This window comes from Panulirus ornatus, chromosome 73, assembly GCF_036320965.1.
Source record: "Panulirus ornatus isolate Po-2019 chromosome 73, ASM3632096v1, whole genome shotgun sequence".
NCBI classification, from domain to species: domain Eukaryota; kingdom Metazoa; phylum Arthropoda; class Malacostraca; order Decapoda; family Palinuridae; genus Panulirus; species Panulirus ornatus.
The window spans coordinates 2,095,001-2,111,062 of NC_092296.1; positions in this window are offsets into that span (position 1 = coordinate 2,095,001).

Genomic DNA, 16,062 nt, shown 5'->3' on the forward strand with positions numbered 1-16,062 from the left:
TTTAATCTAAGTATTACCAAACTCTTAATTACCCTTAACTACAGCAGGTAACTGCGCGACAAGGCCGGGAGCAGCAACTTCTGCGTCGATAATCACACCTGATATGCAAATGAGGTCATATGATTATGCCTGTGAAGTTTTAATGGAGGCGAAATGTTTTTGTTTTCGTTTTTGTTTTTGTTTTCTTTAAAAAAAAAAAAAGGTCCGTTTCAGTGGCGCAATATACTTCTTTCTTTCTTTCTTTCTTTCTTTTTATGTTGGTAAGATAATTTATTACCATCATGCACTCTTCCCTAACGAGAGAGAGAGAGAGAGAGAGAGAGAGAGAGAGAGAGAGAGAGAGAGAGAGAGAGAGAGAGAGAGAGAGAATCGAAAAAAGAAGAGAGAAGAGGGGAAGAAAAAAATATATATATGTGGGGAGAATATGAGGGGAGAATATATGGGAAGAATATATGAGGAGAATATGTCGGGAGAATATAATGGGGAGAATAAGTGGGGAGAATATGTGGAGGGAATATGAGGAGAATATGCAGGAAGAATAGGAGAATATGCGAGGAGAATATGTGAGGAGAATATGTGGGGAGAACATGTGGGGAGAATATGTGGGGAGAACATGTGGGGAGAATATGTGGAGAGAACATGTGGGGAGAATATGTGGGGAGAAGAGAGAGATGCACCCCGGACTCAGCCACGTCCCGTTACTCCCCCACGGGTCAAGGTGAGTCAGGAAAGCGATTATATACAAGCACCCTCCTCCCCACGCCTCCATCCTGACCCCCTCACACTACTATAGATGGAGCTATCTCTCCTCTATACAGTCCTCACACTACTATAGATGGAGCTATCTCTCTCCTCAATACACTTCTTTCTAACCCTATACCAGGCCAAGCGCCCCCCTTCTCGCTACATACGTACACACATTTCTCCATCCAACATGTCAACCTCACGCGATTCTTTGCGACCTTAACAGTGAGGGACGGACCCAGCAGCCGCCCTTGCAGTATGCCACACACACACACACACACACACACACACACACACACACACACACACGAATATAGTGCATATGAACGCGCACTTTCACAAAACACAGAATACCACACAAAAGGTCCTGGGTTCGAATCCTGCCTTCTGAATGCATTATGCAATAATATATATATATATATATATATATATATATATATATATATATATATATATATGTATATATATATATATATATATATATATATATATATATATATATATATATATATATATATGTATATATATATACAACTACACTATTATTTACCAATCACTTCATTCAAAGTGGAAAAATTATTACTAGGTGGATTTTCCTCAGGGTTCGAAGCCCGCCCACTGGGTATAAGAGGGTGCACCACTTAACAAATGGTGCCGTCAGCCGTGGTAAGTGTAACAAGCACGCGTATGCTAATCCCTGCATCCCTCTGCAGCCTTAACTGGCGCCTGGGTCATTATCCCTTAACAGCCTGACGTCACGGATATGCAGTTACCAGGACCAGGTGGTTCACGGGTTAACGATCGTCAGGCGGGACGTGTCATGGTAAGAGGATAACTCTCTCTCTCTCTCTCTCTCTCTCTCTCTCTCTCTCTCTCTCTCTCTCTCTCTCTCTCTCCTATCTATCCATCCATCTGTCTGTCTCTCTCTCTCTCTCTCTCTCTCTCTCTCTCTCTCTCTCTCTCTCTCTCTCTCTCACTCGACCTCCTGCTCTCGCTCCCGCTGGACTGCTCACCTCCTGACAAATACAGTGTTTGTTCTTCGTTCCTTGGCTTCACACTGTTCCATCTCTTTCCTTCCCCATTCACCATTTTCTTTCCGTTTCCTCATTCTTTCTTATTCCTTCGTTCACTATCATCGCCCCTTATCGTGTGTGTCCTCCACCTTTATTTCCTTATCAGTGGTTCTTATCAGGTCGTTCAACTCTTCCTCTTCTCTTCCCCATCATTCCTCGGTGTCTCTGTCCCTCTTCCCTGTGCGGCCAGAGGCGCTAAAAGTCTTCACGCTCAGGGTTCGAACCACAACTGTCCACGTGTGGTCTTCTGCTCACACACACACACACACCTCTGGCTTAAGCTGGTGTGTGTGTGTGTGTGTGTGTGTGTGTGTGTGTGTGTGTGTGTGTGTGTGTGTGTGTGTACACATAAGGTAAAGACATGATTCATACACACAAGGTTAAGAGACGGGGCAACACACACACACACACACACACACACACACACACACACACACACACACACACACACACGCACACACACATACAGACACACACACATACATACACACACACACACACACACACACACACACACACACACACACACACACACACATACCTTATCTCATAAATTTCCACACAATATTAAGGACAGAAACATCCACTATCGTCAAGTCATTGGCTGGTGAAGGTAAGGGGGGCCAGATAAACCCGCCTCCACCTCTCGAACCCACACTGGGGTACGTGGGGCGACCCACCATAAACAGAATGCACCGTCTTCGGTAACTTCAGTCTGTTCCTACCAGCTTTTGGGGGATGATGCAGTGGGTGGATCTGGGTCTCTCTCTCTGTCTCTCTCTCTCTCTCTCTCTCTCTCTCTCTCTCTCTCTCTCTCTCTCTCTCTCTCTCTCTCTCATAACAACCATTCCCGTGGTGGTCGCTGGTCTTATGCATCAAAGTTGAAAAGTGCTGACGACTGCTTCTGTTGTGACAGTGGGAAAGGTAATCAAGAGACAGAAAAAACAAGGATAAAAGATATCTGGAACGGAAGGGATGAGGAGGGAAAGAGGAAAATGAAAGGGGTTGATAAAGACCGGAACATAACTATGGAAAAGAAGAAGAGAAGACGTAATATATGAGGGATGGCAAGACAGGGTCGACGCCATTGTCGACTGACGAGCCTCACCAAAACACACCACGATAATGCCAGACAGGCTCCCTCGTCTTCTGTATGAAGGAGGGACGACAGCACCACGACCATACCCCGGCACTGGACAACGACAGACGAATTCAGCGACACGACGCCACACCATCCACAACATGAGCACGGAGGGTGGGTGCTTCCAAACGAGAGAAACCGGGAAATTTACTCTCGGAGTCTCTCGCTCTCTATGAAAATGGATGTGGTATGGCTAGGAACCATCACCTTCCATGGAGGCACTTGGCTTGCTATCTCTGTAAGGGCTTTCCGCCCCCCAGAGACGCCTCTGGGAGGCAAAGAGACACCACCGCAGCTGCTGGGGACCGACCGACCGACGGGGCTCAAGGCCATCCCACTCCTGAAGGTGGGCCGGGCTTGCCCTCCCGTGCATACGTACGCCAAAGAGGACCGGCGAGAGGAGAAGAGGAGGTCCGGGTTGGTCGATGTCGAGCGGTGGCGCCTCATCATGCATCATGCACGGGGAGGAAGGGGGGGGGGGGGGCGCTACGTGCATTACGAGGCGTCCTTTGTCATGCACGCCCCTGACGCGCGGCCGACGCTCAGAGGCGCGCGGCGTTCGGGGCGTACTGTATAAGGAGAGAGTCGGCCCAGTTCTCCTCCTACTGGACATGAACGTCTCTTACTCCCGCCACAGTTAACTCCCCTCTACCTCACTCCCCAGCTGGGGAGTGAGGTAGGACACTAGCGGCCCAGGCCCTACCACATAGCAGGTTTCTCTGAAGAATACTCCCATATCCGGGGAGATGGACCCAGCCCTCCACACGACCCCCGCTGCCTCCTCACTAGCTTCCAGCTTACCTCTCTCTCTCTCTCTCTCTGCCACTAGCTCTCTCACACACACGAGACTCTCTTCTCAGTCTCAACTCTCTCGGTCTTCTTGCGGCGAGCGCGACGGGCGAGCCCTATCTAAAGGGCGATAATTCGTCGTTAGGTAAGTAGAGAGAGAGAGAGAGAGAGAGAGAGAGAGAGAGAGAGAGAGAGAGAGAGAGAGAGAGAGAGACCCAAGTCTACTGACATGTTACACTATTTACCTCACACTAACGTCTCCTGATAAACTCATTTACCTCTTCCACTAACCACATCATTTCTATTCCTTCCACTATCTTTTACACTAACCACCTCACTTACGCCTTCCACTATCTCTCTCCACCTTCTCTTCCATCTCTCCCTTCTTTTTTCCATCATCTCATACCATCTCTTTCTTCCCATCTCACCACTACTCTCCCATCCGTCCCACGAGGCTCACACGCTCCCTCCCGCCCCTCCCACTTCCTCTTACACAAGACCCAGTTCCCTCTACCTCCCTTCCTGGGAAAGGAATTGCCTCATCACCGTCCCACAACGGGATAGAGGCCCACCCTTCCCACAGCGAGACAGACCCACCATCCACCCACCCCACAAAGGGACAGACCCACCCTCTTCCATCCCATAGCGGGACAAACCCACCATCCACCCACCCAACAGCGGGACAGACCCACCAACCTCACCCATCCCAAAGCGGGGGACAAACCCACCATCTACCCTTCCCACAGTGGGACAGACCCACCAACCTCACCCATCCTACAGCGGGACAGACCCACCATCCACCCACCCCACAGCGGGACAGACCCATCCTCACCCCTCAGGCACCATCCTACCCTCCTGGTCCTGCAGGATCGTTCCCAGGGCTGCCCTTGTTCCTACCTGGACCCCGGCTGGATCTACCTGCCTCTCCTACCCTGCCACCTGCACCACGTGCGGCTACGCTGGACACCACGTGCTCTCGTGCTCGAGGAACGGGTACTTCCCATTATTTCAAGAGCTGTTATGGCATATATATATATATATATATATATATATATATATATATATATATATATATATATATATATATATATTCGTCGGAGGATTCATTCACGGACAAAAGTCCACATGAAGGCCAGGGAAAAAGAATAGAAAACGTAAAGTGTTTACGAATTTTGCATGAAAGTGGAAAACCTGTCTTTCAAAATGTGTCAGGTCATAAGTTATTGGGATGAGAAAGGTAGAGAGTCCCAAAGCTTGGAGGTGTAGGTAAAGAAACAGTTACGTATACTGCCCACCCTTGAGTTGCCAACGGCCACACAATAATCACGTGACGCAGCAGTTTGCCGAGTATTGCCTGGTATGGCCAGTGGTGGGGGGCACACAAGCAGCCAGCTCTCAGGAGCAAAAACCAAAGTAATGCCTATAGATGAGGGGAAAGTGAACCAACACGTAGGGCAAGCTGGTCATGCTTTGGAGTTAGCCTGAGACAGTTTATACACCGGACCGCTTTCGACTTTACTCTGTCAAGTAAGGACACAAAGCTAGAACCACCCCAGATGTGAGAGCAGTACTCCATACAAGGACAAATCAAGCCTTTGTATACACGGAGCAGCTGTTCAGAAGAAAAGGTATTTCGACATGTAAACAGGACACCCAGTTTCTTATAGAGACAGACTTGGCTATTCCCGTAATGTGGGGTGACCAAGAAAGAGTGGATGTTACAGTAATACCAAGCACGTTCACTGAGTCAAGAGGTGAAATTACAGAACCGTCAAAGGAGAGACGAGAGTTGTGTGAGCTTTCGATCGAGAGATGGGTAGGGACTTGGTCTTGGAGGCAATAAACTTAACCAGATTTCGTTTAACCCATTGAGATACCTTGTCCGAGTCTATTGAGGAAGCTGTGTCGAGACAAGATGCAAAGTGAGTGAAAGAAGAGGAAGGAGCAGAAATGAATAAGGTGAAGGAATGCAACTGAGTCGTCAGCGTGTGTATATATACATAAACTCATCACCTGGAAACACAAACAAAGTAAAAAGAATTATCAACATCCAGAGGCTATACGAAAATAAAGATCACAGTAACAACAGAAAACAGAAATGTAACAGTAACAGCTGAAAACAGAAAAATCAGAAGAAGGAAATAGAGTGAATGAGGAACACAGATGCAGAGGGTGGTTTTCGAGAGACAATCCACGTAAGGAAAAAAAGAAAAGAAAGGAGAGAATATGAAAGGAAGAAGAGTTCGGGAGGGGCTGAAACTGACTGAAGAGAACGGGGGGGGGGAACGCAAATGCGTCCACAGTGTCCCACATCTCAAAGTCACTTCCAGCCTCAGCAACCAACACCCGGGCTGGTGTAAGTTGCCCAGATTCTCCTGAAGATCGCGCGCTTTGCTGGTAAACCTGCTCCTTATGGCAGTGGATCCTCTTCACAGATGATGGCGAGGTGGGTATCTTGAGCCGTGAATTGGAAAAAGAAAAAAAGGTTTGCTTCATTCGCCTATAGAGGGAGGGGGACGCATTTGCCCTTCCACGACCGAGAGTAAATTTCTTTTTTTTTTTTTTCTTCCACGTCTCGAATCTGTAAACAAACCTTCGCTAAGCTGACCAACCTTGAATTTTCGCGCCTTGAATCTGTAAACAAACCTTTGCTAAGCTTACCATTCGCGCTTTAACTCTGTAAACAAACCTTCGCTAAGCTGACCAACCATCATTTTTCGCGTCCAGAACCTGTAAACAAAGATTCGCTATGCTGACCAACCTTCAATTTTCGCGCCCAGAATCTGTAAACGAAGCATCACTCGGGGGTTGCCAACCATCACCACACCCGTAAGGGGGGGGGGGGGTTGCCAATCTTCACCGGCCAGCTTGACGACATTCCAGCATTCAGTGATGGCTGCTAAGTTGCTAACGCCCCTTTCCCAATGGGGCAACAGTCATCCTACCCCGCGTATGGGGAAGGTTAAACTGTTACCATAAGATGTAGGGCGGGTTGCCACAAGGCGTTATGCTTGGTCTCCTACGATTTTATATAATACCCAGCTGGACTCTCGACCATATCTCGGCATACTTCATCCTCCTCCCAGGCACACCAATGCCTCCCCATCCCATGGTCTGCCCTCCCTATCATCAGGGGAAGGTCATCCTCGTCTCTTCTTACACCACCTATCAAGAGGTCCTCAACACACTGGTCCTCCCCGACTCTCTCTCTAGCCACCGCGAGGAGCATCCCCCACCACCACCGTCGCTTCCATACACCAGAGATCCCCCGTCCCCAAGGTGCAGTTCTGCACTGCAAGTGCACCGAAACCATTCACCCCAGCTCGTATAGACCGATACAGCAACGGCCTTATCTTAACTGCTGTGATCATTATCAACATCGAGTCGCCGGTAGGTCCAAAAGCCAGGTCCAAAAGCCAATTACGTGATGTGTACAAAGACTCTCTCTCTCTCTCTCGTCTCCCCATTCTTTTAGCGCCACTGTTTGATGTTGTATTTCACATTACTATTACTTTATCATTACCATTAATAGGAGTATCATCATTATCATGATCAGCACACACACACACACACACACACACACACACACACACACAAACACAATGCTTTTTCCGCAGCGTCTGCACCTGTTTGTGGCTGCATAACTATGCCTTTGCATTACACCTGCACACAGACACACACCCACACACATACAGAGCGGGCGACCACACATGGCTATATTTAGGCCACGCCGGTTGCCAAGCAACCTTTGCCTGAAATGGGGGGGGCGGAGGGTGGAGGAGGAGGGGGGGAAGCTCAGAAACACCAGGCCCCCCTCCCCTTCCCTCCCTCCTCTTGAACCACTCGAATGAAACCCCCTCACCCCCCGTAAAGCACTCGGGTGAATTTTGCTTTTTCCTTACGAATTCATCCCCCACAACATCTTGGCTCCAGAGATGATAACTGTCCTGCTTCATCATATGCGCTAAGATGCGCGTATCCCATTTGCGTATCATCTTTTAGTCTTCGGCCGCACTCAATACAGTTACGTAATTCAACGTTATCTTTATCATTCCTGTTATTAATATCATCATCATCGTCATCATCATCAATATTGATGATATGCAGCAGACAGGAACAGTATGGTGTCCCACCCACCAGCCCCCTCTCTGTTCCTTCCTTTGGAAAAAAAAAAAAAAGAGAGGGGAGAATTTCCAGCCCCCCGCTCCCTTCCCTTTTAGTCGCTTTCTACGACACGCAGGGAATACGTGGGAAGTATTCTTTCTCCCCTATCCCCAGGGAATAGGAATATATATATATATATATATATATATATATATATATATATATATATATATATATATATATATATATATATATCAAACGTGCGAAAGGAAAATATAATCAATGCTATTTCAGTCTTATCCTAGAGTTCTAATTACATGAATGATGATGGTCATCAGAAGCCTTGCCCAGCTTTAGCGAGACGGCGACAGGAACTAACAAATAATGAGCCCCATTTGTTGCCCATTTGTTGCCCATTTGTTGCCACATTTGGTTTCTGTCGCATAAATGGACTGAAACCAAAGTAAAAAAAAATGACTATTACTAATACTCTCACTACATGGAATGGTGTGAATGGAAGTAACTGTACTACACCAGCAGTGGGAATAGAATGACATGGAAAAAAAAAAATAGAAGAGCAGCAATGTCCAGACGCGCAGCGGCCAGCGGTCACAGCTGCGCGAGACACCGCATGTGGAAGTGTGATACACAGTAGCGGAAACAGCAGCAGCTGCAGTGGTGGCGGTGGCGGCATCCTGGCAACTGCAGGCAAGCAACAACATAACAGCACAGCATCGACACCGCAGTGTCAACGGCGCACAGCGCAGCACAGCAACGAAAAGCAGTGGTACAGCAACAGCGCAGCAGCAGCAGCACAGCAAGCAGGTGGTACAGCAGAAGCGCAGCAGCAGCAGCACAACAAGCAGGTGGTACAGCAGAAGCGCAGCAGCAGCAGCACAGCAAGCAGATGGTACAGCAGAAGCGCAGCAGCAGCAGCAGCAGCACAGCAAGCAGATGGTACAGCAGAAGCGCAGCAGCAGCAGCACAGCAAGCAGATGGTACAGCAGAAGCGCAGCAGCAGCAGCAGCAGCAGCACAGCAAGCAGATGGTACAGCAGAAGCGCAGCAGCAGCAGTAGAACCCCAGCACAGCGCAGCACAGCAAGTGTCTCAGCGGTTCACTGCGCAACGCGAACAGCACCTCAACCATGCTGCGCAAGAGAGAGAACAGCAGACGCACACCGCGCAGCGCCAGCAAGGAGAGAGCACCAGCTAGATAGACACACACACACAGCAAATCCCTCAGAACACAGCACAGCACAGCAACATTACCAGCTCGTCGGAAGAACAGCTTCACAGTGCAGCCAGCGGCAAGGAGGGGGGGGGAGGGGGGGGGGGCAGGCAGCAGACCCATAAGCGGGAGGAGGAGCAGCGGCACAACGCCGGCCCAAGGGCGTGGACGAACCCTATGACTCCTGCCGGTGGCAACAAGCTTGGGGGAGGGGAGGGGGGGGGAAGGGAAGAGAGGGAGGGAGGGAGGAGTAGCGGCCTGAGGGGAGGGGAGGGAGGGAGGGAGGGGAGGGAGGTGGGTCTCCCTCCTCCTGCTCTCGCCAGCGGGTGTGACGTCACAGAGGGCACTGGGGACGAGTGGGAGGTTGGGGGGGGGGGGGTTAGCAGACCGCTCCTCGTGGAGAGAGAGAGAGAGAGAGAGAGAGAGAGAGAGAGAGAGAGAGAGAGAGAGAGAGAGAGGAAGGGTAGGGGGGGAGAGAGAGAGTACAGTCGTGTGTATATATGTGTGTGTGTGTGTGTGGGGGTGGGTGAGGGAGTAATGGGGAGGAAGGAGGAGGAGGAGGGGAGGGGAGGGAAGGAGGGGAGAGGAGGTGGGGGGGAAGAGACGAAAAGGGCGGTGGTATAGAAGGGGGGCGGGGAGGAGGGAGGGAGGGAGGGTGTGTGAGGAGGGGAGTTGACTGCCAGCCGGCACGAACTGAGGTGAACGAGTACGTCACCCATTGGATAAGACCGGAGGGGAGGATCCGGACTCCGCTGAATCTACCAGACAGTTTGTTTACGTGTGGCCGGGTCCGTGTGAAATTCTTAAATACCTCTATGATTCAAAACACATCCATTACCCTGCTTCACTCCATTGCTTACGCTTGATGTAATACGAAAATGAAGCTATTTCTCAAAACGGGATGAAGATTATGAAGTAAAGCAGATTAAAATGAAGGAATTAGAACCACGTCATGTTACGTAAGGGGTCTGAATGCATGCAAGTTAGGCCATCCTCAAGTGCTGTGATAATACTTAAGAAGTGAGCATGGGGAAGACCCGCATATTGCGGGGTACAACGAACTTTTAATAGTGCTATTCCCGGAACACCATCACTGCCACCCCACCCACCCACCCACCATCACTGCCACTACCACCATCACTGCCACTACCACCACCACCATCACTGCCACTACCACCATCACTGCCACTACCACCACCACCACCACAACCACCATTCCTGCCACTACTGACACCATTATGGACACCACCACTGCCATCCCTACCACCATCACTGCCACTACCACCACCACAACCACTATTCCTGCCACTACTGACACCATTATGGACACCACCACTGCCGTCCCTACCACCATTACTGGCTATCACCACCGCCTATAACCACCAACCATTACTGTCCATCACCACCACCTTCACTGCTATCACTACCACCATTACTGGCCATCACTACCACCATCACTGGCCATTACCACCACCATCACTGGCCATTACCACCAGCCTCAGCCACTACTATCTGGCCCAGCACTACGATCGATACCCCCCCCCCCCTTTCACTCTACTACACCCCCCACCACCACCACGCCGCTACCACCACCACCACCTCCACCACCACGCCACCGCCACATTACAACCACAATTACCACCACCACCACCACCACAACCTCACCATCATCACTGTAACCGAAACACCATCACCGCACTACATCCCTTCTCACAATCACTATCATTATCATCACCATCATCACCACACACCATCCCTACCACCATCATCCCTACCACCATCATCCCTACTACCACCACCACGCCACAACACCACACCACTACCCCACCACACACACACACCAACATGAGGGGACGTTGGAGTCAGTAGGCAAGTGGCGAGGAATGCGACCTGCCACCGAGAGAGAGAGAGAGAGAGAGAGAGAGAGAGAGAGAGAGAGAGAGAGAGAGAGAGAGAGAGAGAGAGAGTACAGAACAGTACAGCCAATCAACAACACTTGCAAGACGCGCGCGGAGCCCTCGGGAAAGTAGCAGTCAATATTTGATAAATGGCTCCCATGATTTTTGAAACGGCGCCCAAAGACGCCAGATGCCTGATAATACAGCAACTTCAGCGGCCGATGGTAACACACACACACACACAGTGTCCATCTGAGACTGACGTACGATAGCTCAGTATCCAGCCGGAAGATGTACGATTAGCTCAGTATCCAGCCGACAGATGTACGATTAGCTCAGTATCCAGCCGACAGATGTACGATTAGCTCAGTATCCAGCCGACAGATGTACGATTAGCTCAGTATCCAGCCGACAGATGTACGATTAGCTCAGTATCCAGCCGACAGATGCACGATAGCTCAGTATCCAGCCGACAGATGTACGATAGCTCAGTATTCAGCTGACAGAGGTACGATAAGCTCAGCATCCAGCCGACAGATGTACGATAAGTCAAGTATCCAGCCGACAGATGTACGATAGCTCAGTATTCAGCTAACAGATGTACAACACACGTGCCGCGAGTGAGACACGTGGAAGGTAACAATTGTCAACCTGGGCCGACAGGTGTACGATAATGATCATGAGCGGCATACGAGCGGCAACAGTATCGTCATGTAACGTGCGATAACGCGGGATCGAACAATGCCATGTGTAAAATAAGCATACGGTACATGTGTATGAATCACAGATCACCAACTAGAAACCCATAATAACGCGTGAGTGACACTGACAACCATAATGATATGTATAAATTGAGGGACATTAAAAAAAAACCCATAATACTGACATGGGGTCTACTACACTTTGGACAGTGTTTTTACCCTCATCCCGTTTACATCACATAGTCTCTCCCTCTTGTGTGTCCCCCTCTGGTAATTTGCTTATACCCCGTGTGTTACTCTGTCTACACCCGTCAAACCGTCTGTCAGACAGGCGATCTGGTAATGGGAAATGTAGCCTTAGTCTTCGTGGAGTGGCAAGTGGGAATGTCAGACGGAAATGAAGATAGTTCAGGACGTAAACTGAGACGTCAAATCAGGAAGGGAAAAAAAGGATACAGAAGGGACAGAGAGACGGGAAGAGGAGGAAGATGTCAAACGATACAAAGGAACAGCGAAAATAGACTGACAGGAAAAGATCTTTTTTGGAGAAGTTCGTCGTGTTGGAATAGATGAGGCAGGGTTACGAAGAAAGAGGCACACAAGAAGGAAGAGGAAGATATGGCAGGTCACAAGGAGGAGGAGGAGGAGGAGGAAGATGGAGCAGGTCAGGGAAAGGAGGAGGTGGAGGAAGATGTAGCAAGTCAGGATGAGGAGGAGGAGGAGGAGGAAGAGCATACAAAATAAATGCTACGAGAGGTGATCAATAACCTTGGCCAGTCTCCACCTCGAAGTGTGTCATCCAGCCCAGCCTATGCCTACATCCATAGGCCTACCACACCCTACCACCACAGGTACACCACCCCTGGCCTACCACAGCTCCGCTGCCACCCCAGACCCACTACCACAGCTCAGACCACACATATATATATATATACAGAACAAATTCTTCACTTCCGGCCGCCATGTTTCATCACAGACGTGGAAAAACTAGAATGAATACAGAGAAGAGCAGCAAAACTACTCAGTCCATATATAAACCTTATAGAGAGAGCTGTATCTCTTACATAATTCTCTCCTCATCAGCTTAAAACAGGACTGGACAAATGCTCGGATGATAATCATCGGCAAGAATGTTTTAAGTTACAATATGCAAATAATCTACTAAGAGGCTTTCTTTTTTTTTTACTGTAAAGATTAGCACCTTATGTCCTTCCTATCTTTTCAGCAGCTGTGTCTTTTATTCCACCTTTCCTAAATCATTTCCAAGTTCTTATATATATAACTTGGTTGACATTTTATCCATCTATTTTACTGAAAACTTGTGTGTTTAAGGTGATGGTGGGTGGAAAAGAGCCCTCTGCACTGTTCTCCTGTATCCTGTATTGGCCAGAAATGTAAAATATTATCACTCCAGCAGATAACCTGGTCATAGACCATCAGGTCTTGTGTTATCCGTCCTTCCCATGTACTGTCCTCCAGCAGATAACGTGGTCATAGACCATCAGGTCTTGTGTTATCCGTCCTTCCCATGTACTGTCCTCCAGCAGATAACCTGGTCATAGACCATCAGGTCTTGTGTTATCTGTCCTTCCCATGTACTGTCCTCCAGCAGATGACCTCGTCATAGACCATCAGGTCTTGTGTTACCTGTCCCTCCCTTGTAAAACTACAGACCCATCTCACAGTGGGGAGGAGAGAAGGAAAGAGAACTCGAAGACTGTAGGGGGTGACTGCATTCTCCAGTCGTCATAAACAAAAAAATATAAGTAGCTCTAGCCTGCCCAATGGACACGCCCATCAAGAGGAAGACAATACACCATCTCTCTAGCCTGCCCAGTGGACACGCCCATGAAGAGGAAGACAATATACCATCCCGTCAGCCGTGCTGGGGTAACCAAGGCTACAAGACCAGGTTGAGATATGCCACGAAATGGCTGACGGGAGACCAGACGGAGGGAGGGAGGAACCGGAGAGGAGAAGGCGATGGGTTAGTAAGGTCTTGTGGAGCCACGGAGTGAGGGAAGGTACTGGAGGAAAAGTGTGAGCAAGGAAACAAGAGGAATGGAACGCGGCACACAGCACGACTAGATGGCGGGGTGGAGGAAATTCTACAAAGGCATCCGTAAATGAGAATGAATAATGTATGCGAGAGGACGATGTGAATAAATTGACTGATGATGTACCAGTGGCCTTGTGTGTGTGTGTGTGTGTGTGTGTGTGTGTGTGTGTGTGTGTGTGTGTGTGTGTGTCAGCAGGGCCAAATCTGGACCCAGCTGGCAAAGGGGACAGTTAATGTGAACCGATCACACACGCACACACACACACACACACAAAGACAGAATCGGAACACTTTATCATCCGATCCCCACCCAAAACCACTCTGTCTCAAGTGAAAGTCTCAGCTGTGACAAAAGACACACTTAGATTCATGGTAACCGTGAGGTTGCAGTACTTATAACCTTGCATGATCATACGTTCAATTTCGAAAGCAATGCCACGCTCATTTACAGGAACTGTTGATATGAAATTATATGAATTAACGACACATGCGAATCACACTCAAATTTACTATCATATTTGAGAGAAATCTTATCTTTATTCCAAGATGCTGAGGGTAATTTAATGGACAGACATTTGGTCTAGCCACAGATAGGAAGTCCTCTTGGTTCTACCCACACTAACTTAATCGTGGAATACTTTAAGACTGGGATCCTAACCTCTTTATCAATACCCAACCACAAATCTGGCCTAGATACATTGATGATGTGTGGTCCTTATGGCCACCTTTCCCAAGATCATGATATTTTCTTGGATGAACCAAACAACATCCACCCCACCATCAAATTCAGTGACTGGACGGGAACAAGAAGGCACATTGCCGTCTGCAGAGATGGTGATAATTGGGGAATCTGATCACTTATCCTTCAAGATCTACGCGTTCATAGGCTCTATATATGGGCTCATATACCTCCCAAGTTGTGACTGTATAAGCTGGGTAAGAATTGCTGGCCACTGGATCACGTGAGCCTGACGGGATCTGACTGGTCTACACCCCCGTCGCTCGTGGACGGACGGAGACGAGGGGGCCATTCGATTACTCGTGATCGAATAGTCACTTCCCTATCATGGGGCAGCATAGGCGGGTGGTCCACCTTACCCGGCGACCACGCAAGTGGCGCGCGGCGGTTCCGAACCTTCGCTACTGGAGGGCATTTTGTGAGGAAGTGTCTTCAAGGCTCTCTCTCTCTCTCTCTCTCTCTCTCTCTCTCTCTCTCTCTCTCTCTCTAGCCGTCTCTAAGGCCTCGCCATTGTGACGCCCGTCACCAGCAGGACGTGTTGGGCTGGAGAGGCCCCGCAGAACATGGAGGGCATTAATGGCCATCTGGAGAGCCAAGGAAGGACGCGGAAGTGCGTCTCTGGTCGGAGACAAGGTCAGTGTTCCGTCTTGGACATATGTGCAGCATTGTTCTTTGGTGAAGGTAAGGGTTTTAGTCTGGGGCTGGAGGGTGGTGGCGGCGACTGCCGGGTTTAACATCCCGTTCCACGTTGAGGACGAAGGTACGGCTCCTCGAGGACGACGGTACGGCTCCTCGAGGACGACGGTGCGGCCTTCGAGGACAACGGTACGGCCTTCGAGGACGACGGTACGGCCTTCGAGGACGACGGTACGGCTCCTCGAGGACGACGATGCAGGCCTTCGAGGACGACGGTACAGCCCTCGATGACGACGGTGCGGCCTTCGAGGTCAACGATACGGCTCCTCGAGGACGACGGTACGTCCCTCGAGGACGACTGCACCACCCTTGGGTAAGATGGCTTGGCCTTTGACCTTACTCTGGATAAAGGCAGTGCTGTCACACCCATGGGGCGGGGTCGTCGTGCTCAAGGGACGTACCGTCGTGTTGAAGGGTCGTACCGTCGCACTCAAGCGTCGTACAATCGTGCTAAAGGGTCGCACCGTCGTACCCAAGATATAAAATAATTTCGTAAACAAAAAAAGAAAAAAAAAAACCGCTACTACCAACAACAAACAACGACAACTAACAAAGACAGTACTTAACCCCACGCGATCAAATGAGGTCAACAACAACAAAAACATAAACACAGGAGGTGCCAGGGGATCGCCCCAAAGCACAAGCGTGACGTCACCCGAGTTACATTTCTTTTGGAAGGACATCATCCACCGCTGCCTCCCTCCATCCCCCGTCTTCACTGCCCAACAAGGATAGGTTAGGTTGAAGGGTTAAGGGAGGGTTAGGGTAGGGAGGAGGGAGGGTGTGTGAGGAAGTGACCCTCCCTCCCTCCCTCCCTAGGGTAGGGGAAGGGGGGTGTGAGGAAGTGACCCTCCCTCCCTCTCTCTCACACACACACACACACACTTAC